At 42.3% G+C, this 13,293-nt stretch overlaps 1 protein-coding gene across 6 annotated transcripts in view; it reads left to right on the top strand.

Moving 5' to 3' along the window:
- Positions 1–6,302: 6,302 nt before the first annotated feature.
- The window catches only part of STX17 (syntaxin 17), a 36,244-nt gene continuing 29,253 nt past the window's right edge, over positions 6,303–13,293 (top strand). Inside the window, exons 1-3 of one of the 6 annotated variants that reach the window (XM_075494233.1) lie at positions 6,306–6,523; positions 7,985–8,077; positions 11,992–12,074. The gene's annotated coding sequence lies outside the window, so the exon portion shown is untranslated. Of the gene's footprint in view, positions 6,524–6,661; positions 6,791–7,984; positions 8,078–11,991; positions 12,075–13,293 lie in introns of those variants that run through there. The other 5 variants (XM_075494234.1, XM_075494236.1, XM_075494231.1 and 2 more) reach the window with 5 other exon arrangements.

The raw sequence follows: 13,293 nt of genomic DNA, 5'->3' as shown, positions 1-13,293 counted from the left end.
AGAACCGCTTTCTTGTGAGTGAAAGTATTCCTTTGTACAAGTGCATTATTTATTATGGTGCTTTCAATTACTTTCAGTGCAACTGTATGGTCAGTTCCTAAGCTAAGTAGCCTACCATTATGCTGGACATTACCACTCAAAGCAAGACTTTGGGGTTATAATGGAGACTCGCAGGAAAACTTCTTAGACATAGTTAAAAAAAAAGAGGGGGGCACATATCAAATGCTAGGAATTACTAGCAAAGGAGTAGACAACAAAACAGAAAATACGATTGTAACATTGTATAAATCTATATTTTGCCTCCAAAATGAATACTGTGTGCAGCTCTGATCCCCTCATCTCCAAAAAAAAAAAAAAAAAGGATATATCAGAACTGGAAAAGGCCCAGAGAAAAACAGCAAGGATGATCAAAGTTATGGAACAAGTTGTCCACAAAGAGTGGTTGAGCCTGAAAAGAAAGACATTGTAGAGCAGAAATGATGTCTACAGAGTAACGAGTAGCATGGAGAGGTTGGAGAGGAATCAACTGTCAGAAGACCCAGCCTCTCTACGCAGAGGGGAACAGACCTGTGAAAATCCTTGCCAAACGACTTCATGGCTGAAAGAGCTTTACTTACTTTCTAGGGGAGACTGGGTGAACATTTGAAAGAGAGATCCACTGGGGTTACTGAGGAAACAATCCACACCTGGTTCAGAAAACCCCCAATGCAAAAAAAGTTGAGGGTTGGGAGAATGTTAAGGAAGAACTAGCACGTATGCTTGCTCGATTCTTACTCTTCCCTCACCGTGCACTTGTGGCCACTGTTGGAGACAATCCAAAACTAGATGGCATACAAAGCCTTTGAACCAGTAGCATGATTAACAGGTCATTCATCATACAGACAGGTAAATTCCTGATTAACTCAATGTATGCCTTGGAGTCTGACGTAGATTTTAAATCAGAAACAGTCTGATAAACTTTTTATCTCCAGAAAAACAATATTCAAGAAATACTCCATAATCCAGACTAGCCAGGCTACAGATCTTCATGTCTATTCGCTCCACTTCTCAGCACAAGGAACTTTTTTGGCAGAGCTGAACAATGTCTTTCTGGTTATCCCATAAGGGGGAAGAGACAAGGCAAAGACAATTCTAGAAATCTTAAAAGTAGAGTTGTAACATCAAGTCAGTGGAAAAGCACCCCAAATGAATGTGAGTATTCTCAATTTTAATTTATTTCTGAAATTCCCTGAATTTCTTATTGAACAGGCAGTTGCTCATGATCTGCATGTGTTAGAGAAGCAGCAGAATCCAAATCATCTTCCCAACTAAGCAAGAAAAATTAAAAATGGTTTTACAAACATTTTAATATAAACTGATTATGAATGCAAGCCCACGACATTACACCTCTGGTCTGCAATTAAAAGACATTCTGAATCTCTCTTTCAAGGCTGAATGGTTTTACAAAAGGAACATTTGCCAGTAAGTATGGTGGATGACCTGGATAAATGAATGTTTGTTCAGTTGGTTCGCCACCACCTTTTTTTTTTCCCCTGACTACGGTTTCTATATTCTTGTGTCAGGAAGTATGGGAACCTGGGCAAAGAATGAAATCCTCACCCTGCTAAATTTAATGGAAATTTTACCACTGACTTGAATGGCACTAAGATTTGATACAGAATTTCTAAGGCCTTGTATAAACCAAACAAACAAAAAAAATGGGACCAACTTCCTTCAGTTGGTAAAACTGCCTTGTATGGAAACTCTTTTTTTTAGTTAAACTTGTAGGGATTTAGTTTAGGTGATGCCAGTGTAATTCGGTCCTATAACAAGAGACGAATGTGCACAAAAGACAGTCCCGCTAAAAGCTTTTTAACTGAGTTGGCTCAGCCTTCTTCTGTAGTAAAGTAAGACTGCTTAGGTGACCTCACAAACGAAACTGAGAATATCTGATACACCGCTGCTACAGCCCATACTGAAAGCTGATCAGTAGTTCTGAGTGTGAGAAATCCTCTTCAGCTCCAGCTGGGATGGAAAGACGTTGGGGAAAAAAAAATGGGTCTTGATTAAATTCCAGTCATGAGGAAGTTCTCAGGCAGGGCCACAACCACAGCAACACTTGTTTTTATGTTTTATCTCCTTTGGTTATGCCGGCGGTGGACAGCTAAGGCTCCCCAGGCAAAGTGCTGCACGTATGTGTTCCCCAAGCACCGGCGACACGTGCTCTCAGCAGCTAGCAATGCCTGTCTCACCCTCCTCTTGTCAGCAGGGAAATCCTACTGCGGACCAGGTATTGTAGATAGATAGTTTCTGTACATATCACCCTCTCTGTATAGGCTTTCCTACACCACTGTTGCAGGGGTTGATCAACAGCAGCTACTGTAAACCATTCCTGCATCAAGGTCGCAGTGTGAGACTTGTGAATACGCTGGAAAAGACCCACATAACCAGTGCAACCAGTGAGGAAGTGCTTCTCTCAGAATAAAATCTGCTTTGCCCTAATTGCTTTCTCTCCTACTTTTACACCCTGTTCAGTGTTCCTGCTACTGTGAATATGTTAATGTATAGTAAACCTCTTCTGTTTCATTACCACTTGGGAGACCTACTTTCTGCAATACTATACAAAGGATCTTCAAAAAATCTGAGCTGGTTTTGCAGCAAATTACACTAAAAGGGCATTGGATCAGAATTCCACCAACCGTAAAAAACTACAGCACAATTTTTGTCAACGGTAGCAAACAGTTTCCCCCCAAAACCAATTCACAGTATTTTGCTCACATCAGGAAGACAGTTTCAGAAAATGCTGCCACATATTCCACAAAACACCCCTCAGTCACGAACTACCGAAAGAGTTTGATTTTTTTCATGGATGTATGTTAGAAGGGGATCTCATTTCAAACAACCTTGTACTTCTGAAAGACTGAGAGAGAGTGCAGTGTTCACTGTAACCCAGTAATGGCTGTTTTCCATGACACAGTGGAAACTTTATTATCGGTTCTTGCCAGCACAAGTCTTTTGACAGTGAAATCAGTGTATCTGTAATAATAATGCATTGAAAAGGCAACAGAATTTTGAAATGCTCTACTGGAAAAAGATATATCTTTGGGAACATCATGTAAGTATCTGGGAAGTTCTGTGTTTTATTGAGCAACACTCACTGAAATACTGTCCCCAGCATGAGTTACCCGAGAGTCTGCGTGTGAAGGAAAGATTGCTGAGAAGAGAGCCGAGCAGTAAGATGAAGTGAAGGAACCATGTTAAATGAATTGCACACCCGGATCCTGGTCCTGAATCCATGTCTCTGAAAACTGAACGATCTCACGTGGAAAAGAAACTGCTGCAAGCTCTTCCTTAGTCAGATGTACAACAGCTCTCTGCCTTTCTAGGACTCGCCATGATTTTCTACATTATCTATTGGTGATACACAACAGTTTCTCTGATAACAGTATAGGAATATACACAGTCATCAGATTTATGAAAGACCACTCAGAACTGATCACAGACATGCAATACAAGTCTGAGTCTGTCTGTAATTCAGGAAGTCCAACTCCATCTACACATTACATTTTTTTTCTGAGCTATCTTTTGCCATCAGAGGTAGTATTTTCCCAGACCTGAAGGTGGAACTCTTGTTCCTTTGATGATCTTTACATGCGTGACATAGCATTTTGCATTGTCATTTCTTCCTTGAGGAAATATGGACTTCTCTGAAGTCATTGCTAGGTTGTCTGGGAGATCACATTAGCAATGGTAGCAGAACTGGACAGTCAGGTATGAACATCGTGCTTACAATTAAATGTGCCAGGAGCTCTTCAGACGTTGCCTCTTAGAACCTACAAAAAACCCCAAACTTTTCTTTTTGGGAACATCCTTGGGATCCTATTCCTTCTTTTGCTACTACATAAGTAGACTTCTTGGTCTTCTTCTGGAATCATAAAGTTTAAGGAAAGGAAAGACCGAGTACAATCTTGTGGCTGTACCACCTCCATATCAGACTGCACAGAACCTCTGCCAATGTATTCCGCATCAAAATTGCAGCTGCGTATGCTTGAGCTACAGTACATCTTTGAAAAAAAAATCTCAATTTTTTACTGACAATTTTGTATTGTTTTAAAACAGATTCTCAGAGAATTTAATCCTATAGCCATGTTTCTAGTCTTATTTTTTTTAGTTTTGCTTTCAGAATTTTGTCATTTTCTGAAAGCCAACACTGCTTCTGCTCCTCAAACATTTCTAACCCAGACAAGTACGCTTATGACAAAGGTACCTCTTCACCTGCATTGGAGTGTGCTTTTAAAGTATCTCACATTAATGCACAATTTCTACACCTTTCATAACTTTATTCTGGACTCTTTCCAATATTTAACATCCCTTTGAAGTGTAAATGCCCAAACCAAATGCATTATTTCAATAATGGTTTCATCAGTGCTTCTAAACAGGGGCAATACACATTCCAGTTGCATTTGAGGTTGCTCTGGTTTTGCTTCAGAGTATTAGTTTGCAAAAGCTTTGTTCTGGGAGCTCACATTCAGCTGCTTATGTACCATAGCATCCAGGTCCTCTTTAGTGTTGTCTCATGCCATTTGCTCTCCCTCAGATTCCAAGTGCAGCTTTGAGGCTTTATCGTGAATGTATAACCTCCAATTTCACTGTCTTCAGAGGAGTATTTTTACAAGTGAGAAGATCTTACAAAGCAATTCAAAGGAGTTAATGTAAGCCACCTGCCCTTATCTATATTTACAACAGCAAAGTAGTGATTTGGTATTTTTGTCTAGGTCATTTCTAATAGTACCAGGCCAAGAATAACACCACCCAAAAAGACAACCTTATGACAAATCTTCACTTACAATTACTTCTCTTGAGAACTGTCAGCGGAATCACTTATCATAAACTATACAGAATTTGTATTCCATGTTGTATTTATGAGAATAGCATACTGTTCTATCTCAGATGGAAGCTATTACATCAACGTTACTAGCTTTATCAACCAAACTTAAATTCAAATGCATTTAACCAAATCTTTTTCATAAAAGTGTGTTGACTGGCATTTAATTATTGGCATTTAATGACTGTATCACAGGTCAGCACTTCCATGATTCTGCCCCATATCCATGTCAAACTGGCTATGCTAAGCTAGCCTGTGTCATCTTCTTTACCCTTTTAAAAATCCATGTCCAGTGTAAGCTTTGTTTTAGTACTCTGGCATTCCCCAGTACTCCATTGCTATTCCAGCAGCTGTATCGTGAGCAGCAGAACTAATGAAGACATTGGATCCTGTGGATTTGGATCCTTAGCCCCTAAATAACCTGAATTACAATAACTACAATTTATTCTCCATTTGCCCTATGAAAATCCCATCTAGCAGTCTGGAACTATGTACATGCAAAGTGGACGGCTAATACATACATACCGATTGTCCGGCTGTTTGCTGCTAACAAGAATGTGTACGAGCTGATTTTTGTGTTTGCTGTTCCCTTGCTGAGGAAACAGGTTTAAGTTTATTTCCTCACTGACGTAGCAATTTCCACAAAACTTATATGACTTTTTCCACATTAGACCGGAACTGGCCAAAAGGGCATGGAATGACAGACAGACGGACAGATAACGTAAATCTTGTCCAGAACAGCAAAATCAGCTTAAATTCATCTTTGATACTGTGGAGATCTTCTTAAGTCTGTTCTATTAATGCTGTTGAGTTCAGTTAAAATACGTTCTGTTTTAACAGTGGCATAACGAAGTTGCTCTCTGGATATTGCTAGGTAGCCAGATAGTTTTTCACCTCTATTCAGAGGTGGTAAAACGACCAGAAGTGATACCAGGCTGCCCTTGGAGGTTTTGCTCTGCCTGTCCTACAGCTGCCGGCATGCCTGCGGGAGTGGGTGCTCTGCCAGCCAGAGGCTGCCGTGTTGGGAGAGGACCCAACGATCGGTGTCAGACACAAACAGGTTACACCTATTTTCAAAATACAGGTCAGAAATATTTCCTAGATACTTATTTTCTGAACGCTGTTAGTAACAGTGAAGGTTAGGGAGGGGAGAAAGGAGCCTCGCGGGCACGGCCTGGTCGGCATTTGTCCCCTACAAATCGATGCTCTGTATGGCCAGGGTCCCACTTGGCAATTTGGTATTAGCTAAATTACGCGTCAAAGCAACTAAAAATGTTGGTAGTGGGGAATTTAAGAAAAGTTCTTAAAATGAAGGCAGGAACCTTTGGCTCTCTTTCAGAAGAAGAAATTTAACTTTTCTCTCCCGATAAGCCCTTATGCCAGACGCCCGGTAATTCCCCCCCCCCGGCCAGGGCAGCTTCTCCTCCTCCTCCTCCGCCCCGGCCCCTTCCCGCCCCCCGAGCTGCCGCTCCGCACCAAGAGTCACGGAAGGAAATAAACATGAGGAAAATCGCCCCGAGCGCGGCGAAGGGGGTGTGTGAGTGGCGGGCGGGGGCTGGGCTGCTTCCCGCCGAAGGGGAGCCCTGCGCGCCGGCTCCCGCCCAGTGTCCCGGGGCCGCTGCTGGCCGCGGTCCTCGTCTCGGCCACAGCCGCCACATGGTGAGGGGCCGCGGGCGGGGGCGAGGGGCTGCGCACGGCCGGGGGCGGTGGGAGCGGCGGGGCGCGGAAGGGGGGGGCGACGGCTGCCCCGGCGCCGCGCTGGCAGGGCGGGCAGCGGGTGGGGGGCGGCTGCCGCGCCCCCACTGACGGCTCCCCCGCTGCTTTCGCTTTCGCTTCCCGCGCCGGGGAGGCCGGAGGGAGGCCGGGCCGGGGCTTAGCGGGACCCCGGCGTGCCCTGGGCTTGGTTCCTGCGGACGTGGCCGGCCGGTAGGAGCCCACAGCGCGGCCAGCGGCGGGGAGCGGAGCGCCGGGTTCCCCCCTCCATCCCCCGTTCCTGCCCCTCAGCGAGGGCCGCGGCGGGCAGCCGGGCCGCCGCCCGCTCACCTCGGCCTTGCGGGCCGCGGCCGTAGGCCGGGCCCTGCTGCCGCTGGCAGGCCCGCGCCCCTCGGCCGCCCCTCTCCCGGTACCCGGGGGCTGGCTGGCACGGCGGGAGGGCTCGTCGTGTTCCGCCCACCCCCGCTCGGGTGAGGGCGGTTTCCCTCCCCACCAGCGGCCGGGTACGCAAGGCCGGCCAGCGCGGCGGAGTGGTTGGGGGTGCCCCAGCCGTGTGGGTGCCCCCAGGAGCGGTTGGGCCCGGAGGTCCTTCGCGGGGGGCGTAGGTCGGGTGGCGGCGAGGCACAGGTTGACTTGCCCGTAGGGAGCTGAACCGAACCAGAACTTGTCACCCCAGCTTGGATTCAGGAAAAAAAAAAAAAAAGAGTAAAAGCACAGTGTGACAAATGGTTTAGTCCTACATTCCCTAAGCTTTTAAAAACGTAATTCAGGAAAAAGAAAGTAGTGTAGTCCACTTGAAGCCTTGATATAGGACATAAAACCTACCTTTATTCTTTCTTTATGCTTCTACTTTCTGCATGCACCTCTTGCTTTTCAGGGGCGAGATACAGGAAGCGCAGGCCTCCGTAACCTCTTGGCTGCTGGGGTGAGACCAGAGGCATAGTTCAGTAATACAGAAAAATCAGTATTAGGGCTCTGATTGCAGGTTGAACTGCGTTGTGGCCACATATTGCAGGTGTCAGTTCATGACAAACTCACTCCACCGGTTCAGCTTTGTTCAAAAAACGTTGATGTGTTAGGTATTTTCTGCGCTTCTGCAGCTGGCTTAAACATGTAAAACCGATAAAAAATGCCTGTCATCTGCTCTGATTTCTCAAAATGCAGTCAGGCACCCTTGCCTTGTCTGGATCAAGTTTGTCTTGCTGGGTGATCCACAAGTGCACAGATCTGCTAGGACCCACAGCCTGTTACATACAGCTGCTAATTCTGGTGGTTCTGTGGGAAATCCCACACGCGGGGCTCTTTATCCCACTAAGTGGTGTCATGTCACTTTGTGAACACACTGGGCCTGGTGACAATGCCTTATTTCAGCCCAACAAAGCTATTTTCCTTTGGTTCCTTTTACAGGCAAAGGAGAAGGATGTAATTCAGACCCAAAGTGCAATTTGGCTGTAGCCCGCCACAGGAGCGTGTTCCTCACTAACCACAGACCTCAGCCAGGTGAGCAATAGTGAATACTCTTTGTCACTGCAGTTTTGGGGCCAGTCAGTACTACTCCAAGAAGAAGTGTTTCAGGTCACCTTAGTGAGAAAGCTGTTGCAAGTCTCTGTATTCTAGCATCTGTATTCTAAATTATTTTATTTACATTGAGAAAAGGAAAAAGCTTTTTGGCCTTACAACCCTTAAAAAGAAGGCATCTATACTGGAAGTACTTTTTCTAGTGGCAGTGGTTTTCTAAAGTGTTGTAAGTGAATTAAAATCAAATAGGAGCGTTACATTGCGTTTCCCTGGGCAAGCAAAACTCTTCAGGTTTATTCTGCATTTTTCCTACCGTATTTGAATGGAGAGCACTAGGCAGTTTAACAGAGGTTCCTGAGTGTTACATTTGATGTGTATTAACAGCATTTACTGAAATTTATAATACAAGTTACAAGTATGTTACCATACATAGAAAGAATTTTATTTCTGATTGACTGCAACTATGTGACTCTGTGGTGTCTGTGCACCACCACACAGTAAGTGGAGATTTTGTGTTAGTGTCAGAATTATATTCACGCTTTTCAGTGTTTGGAATTGGATGCCTTAAGATTCTTTTACCCCTTACAATTACTTGATTTAAACAGTGAAATAAGATAGCATATGCTGGTTGGACCTTCAAAAGCTGAAAGAGGAAGTGATCTGTTTTTGAAAAATTTTGTTTTCATTACATACCCATTTATTTAGTAAAGCAAAGATCAAACCAGTGGAACTCCCCAGGTTCTTTTGCTCTGTTGCTTACAAACAAGAGCATGTGGACTAATGCTTTATGCAAGGTACACTTAAATACTTTCAAGGATGTGGGGTGAACAAACTGGATACGGAATTTTTCCCTGTCTTGGGTAGTAAGAATCATAAATTATTTTCATATTAAGTGCAGATATCAAGTTAATGGTGTTCTTTTATGCTACTTTTACTTCACAATTACAATTTCAGTTTGGGGCCAGTCTACAGGAAATGTAAATATTAAGAAGGGAGAGAGAGAGAGATATTTTGTCACCATCTAATACTTTGATAATGCTGCTACAGTATGCTTTGGATATGTCTTCTTTTTTATTAACACAGTTGACTGAAAATTACTGTGCATCTGGGTCTTGATCACTTCTGGATAAGTGTTATTTCTGTCACTGAAATATAATTGAATTTCGGTGCATGAATTTTGAATGTTAAATTGAAAGTCTTTTATTTAGAAGATAACACCTAACAGGCCTGTAGCATCAGCATTTGAAAAGACAAGATTCTGTAATTTCTTTGTTTATCAAAATATCTTGCACAGTGAGTATGATAAAGGACAGTTAATTACAAATGGTTTTAGCTAACTTTTTAAATTACTGATTTAATGATATGGTATTCTCTTGGGCTTTTTTGCTCAAACTTGAATTTATTTTATAGAATCAGAGCCGTGTATTCCAGTCTCAGAGAACTCGAGATTTTGTTGTGCTTGGAACTTGGTAAATGCCTGTAGGAAGGACTGCCCAAGCCCCTGTTCAAGTGACAGTCATAGAGTCATAGAATATCTCAATTTGGAAGGGACCCATAAGGATCATCCTGTACAGAAACAATCAGAAAGGGAGGGTGATGGGTCACACAACCTCGTGGTGTCTGAATGGCACCCTCTGAGAAGAGTTCAGAACTTATGCAGGTTCATGTACATGCTGACTGCAATTCAGATCCTAGGACAGAAACAAAATTATCTTCTTGAAAAGCTGAAGTTGAGAGGAGTTTTTTTTACTTGCCTGGAGAGCAGCATTGCAGAATGGGACCTGGGTGTCCTGGTGGACCACATGTTGACTGTGAATCTGTGCTGTTGCAGCAAAGAAGGACAATAGCGTTGTGGGCCGTATTAGTAATCGTGGCTGAGGGACAGCAGGTCGAAGGAGTGAGTCTTACCCTCTGTTCGGCACTTGTGAGACTAGTAAGGCAGTTACGGGGGCTGAAGCACATGATATGCAAGGAGAAGCAGAGAGGTGGGTTTATTCAGCCTTAGGAAGAGAAAGTGAAGGAAGGGGAGATCTTGCTGCTGTGTGTGGGAAGATAGAGAGCCAGACTCCTCTTAGAGGTGTCTGGCAATGGGATGAGAGGCAATGGACACAAGCTGGTTTAGCTACAACAAAGGTCTTTTTGGTTTTGTTTGTTTTTAACCTGGAGAATGGTCAAACACTGAAGGAGAGGTCTCGTGAGCATGCGGAGCATCCACCCATGGAGGTGTTAGAACTTAACTGGACAAGGGCCTGTGTAACCACATCTAATTTAGCTTGTGCTGGATGGCATATGAAAATCCCTCCCAACCTAAACTGTCCTGTTATTCTGTGATTACTCAAAAAACAGGCACTGTAGCTTTGGAAAATAGTTGTTAAAGTTATGCTTAGGAAAACACAAACCCAATAAAGTATTCAAGAAACCTTAGATTTCCTTAAAATTGCATCTGGAACAAACATATGGTCATGACAAACACTTGTAATGTTAATTGTATTTACCATATTATATGAACTTAAAAAAACCTAAGACCATGCATATTTTCTTATTGGTAATTTATGGCTTAGAATTTTTGTTACAAAGCTACTATACTGTTTGAGAGAACATTAAGCAGGAGACCTGATGAGAATTTAAAGAGGTTTTGTATTTCTTTCTTAGTTTCTCACATTTACGCTGCAATGAATTTTAGGCAGCAGTGCCTTAAAGATACTTGTAGACACTGTCATGAAAGCTAGTTTACCATCTGGGAATTTTTAAGGAGAAGAAAATGACTATCCAGAGCCCTGCATGCAGCCAAATCTTTGAATTTAAAACTGTTGCTTATTCAGATTACCTACTCAAGACATATGGCTGTTCATCACATTAACTCTGCTGTCACAGTGGTCCAGCTTATAAGTCATCTAAACTGTCAGTTCTGACTCTTATCAATCTCTAGATGTCATTAAAGGTTAAGGACAAAATTACGATGGATTTAGCTTAGTCTCTACTGTATTTGTTCTAAGACAGAATGGGGTGTGGGTTTCTGTGAGTTCATGTTGTGTGATAAGTTTGAAGAATTTGTGTCATCGCTTCTTCAAGATGATTCAGTATGAAATAAAAGCATGACATGGCTACTAAATATCTTTAAGGAACCAGTTTTTAATTAATTCTAGCTCATAAACTCGTGGATTAGTGTATAAGCTGTCAGGAAATTAAATGTGTGTTCGAAGAGGAAGTACTGCAGTTTGGAGTGTGATGCTTTTTATCTTTTGCTCATTGCAAAGAAAATCTGGTCTAGGCTCAAACTGGAGCTCAACTGTGAGATACAAGTGGGTCTTTCAAAAGTGTTAGGGACCGTAGTGACCAAGGTATAATAAAAGAACCGATGTATTTTTTATCATCTTGCATTTAAGCTACTGTTTTTAGAATGGTGAAAAAAGTAAATCAACACAAAAGGGTTAAAGTTCTTTTTACATCCTGAAAAATGTGTGCGACCACCCACTGCATGTTTATTTGGAGATTTGGACAAAGACCTATTAATATTAAATGCGTTGGGTTAGAAAGGGATTTGTAAGACTGCTTGATAGTATATCCCTCTGTTATTTGAAGCAGGGATGATTTAGCAATGACTGCAAACTAGCAATGACTGTAACGTAAGTTGATGAAATAATTTCCTTCTGAGGTTCTGAAAAAGTAAAAGGGGTATCAGTGGTAACTCTGCAGTGAAACCTTAAAGACTGACATCGCCTAACTTGTTCTACTCTTGGTAAATGCTCAGTTTTCCGGAGTTTTCAGTTTCTTTGTTGGATTGGATAGATAAAGGAGAGTCTTCTCTTAGCATTCTCTTCTTCAGGAAAACACAACATTGTTTTATTTGCAACTGTGTTGGAAAAGGTGAGTAATCTGGGACTATTTTCCTCTAGAAACCCAGCTTCCCTTTGCCAGAAGTGCTTTCAGCTTTCTCGCTGGCCTGATGGAAGGTGCTTACCACTTGGCTCCTTTGAAGGTGAGGGAGATTTGTACCTATCCTCCCTGCAGCCTACAAGTGAGGGCTGTGACTGAACTTTGAGTGGTTCAGTCGAAGACCCAGTGCCATCAACTGGTGTCTGCCTTCAAGTTCTCTCTGACTGCAGGGATCACAGGTCTCAGAAAAACTTCAACACCCTCCCTCCGCACTTTCACACCATAGTTAGATATGAGAAAAATAATGTCTAATTTCACTCACTGTTTGGCTGTGTGAAAAATAGGAAAATTTTTTAACCTGTTACATTCTGCTGTGCCTAATCTGTACTAGGAGGATTATGCTAGTTTAATTATTTTAAATTAGTTTGGTTACTGGAAGAGGAAAATCAGGGAAAGCCTTCTGATGCAGTTGCTCTTGTAGTACAGGTGCGTTCATATAACCAAGTTAGCATGTGTCCTTTTACTGACACTTGTGACAAAACTTTCTCGTACGTGACTGCTATTCAACTGCTTGGTTTTGTTAAAAAAGGACTATACAGAAAGAAAATCTCATTTAAATAACCTCTGTTTATACAGTATTAAAACTACAAAATTATCTCACAATAATTTTTTCTTGCCCCTTGCGTGCATTCAGCATAATGGAGTTCCTTTATATGACTCATATGCTCTGTAGGTAAATGCTATTATATACAGTTCTACATGTCTTTCTTTTAGAGAAGTGAAACTTCGAAGTTATGTTTTACGGGTATGTAGGGAACAGAATTCAGTCTGCTTATGTACCAGTTCTGCAAATATTTCAGCAACCTGTTTAAAACCCCTTGTTAGGTGATGCCTTAGTCATTTTCAGTAGGGGACAAATGCAACTTGGAGTGCAAATCTTGATTCAGGAGCTCTTAATCTGTCTAGGAATTGGACTTCCAAAATTAATTTTATTTTGGTGTCTTTTCAGGACATGTTTTACAATTTTTAAGATGATTCAGAATGTAAATTGACAAAACGAACTCTGATCAAGCAAAGCATCTAATTGGAAGGTTTTTCCAAAGGCTTCCATCTATCATTATGCTGCAAAGCATGTTTGCATCTGCCTTAATTATTTAGCTATTTTTTTTCTTAGTGTTAAGTTTTATCTATGAAAAATGATCCCCAAGGCCTGCAAATAAATGGAAAGAATATATTCAAATGCAAATAGAGTTTCCAGATTTTAAGCAGTTAATACTGCTCAAATGTGGTTTTGGAATAGATGTGATTATTGGAAAGACTGA

Source organism: Mycteria americana, chromosome 2 (assembly GCF_035582795.1).
Source record: "Mycteria americana isolate JAX WOST 10 ecotype Jacksonville Zoo and Gardens chromosome 2, USCA_MyAme_1.0, whole genome shotgun sequence".
NCBI lineage: Eukaryota > Metazoa > Chordata > Aves > Ciconiiformes > Ciconiidae > Mycteria > Mycteria americana.
This window is presented reverse-complemented; position numbering and strand designations above follow the sequence as displayed.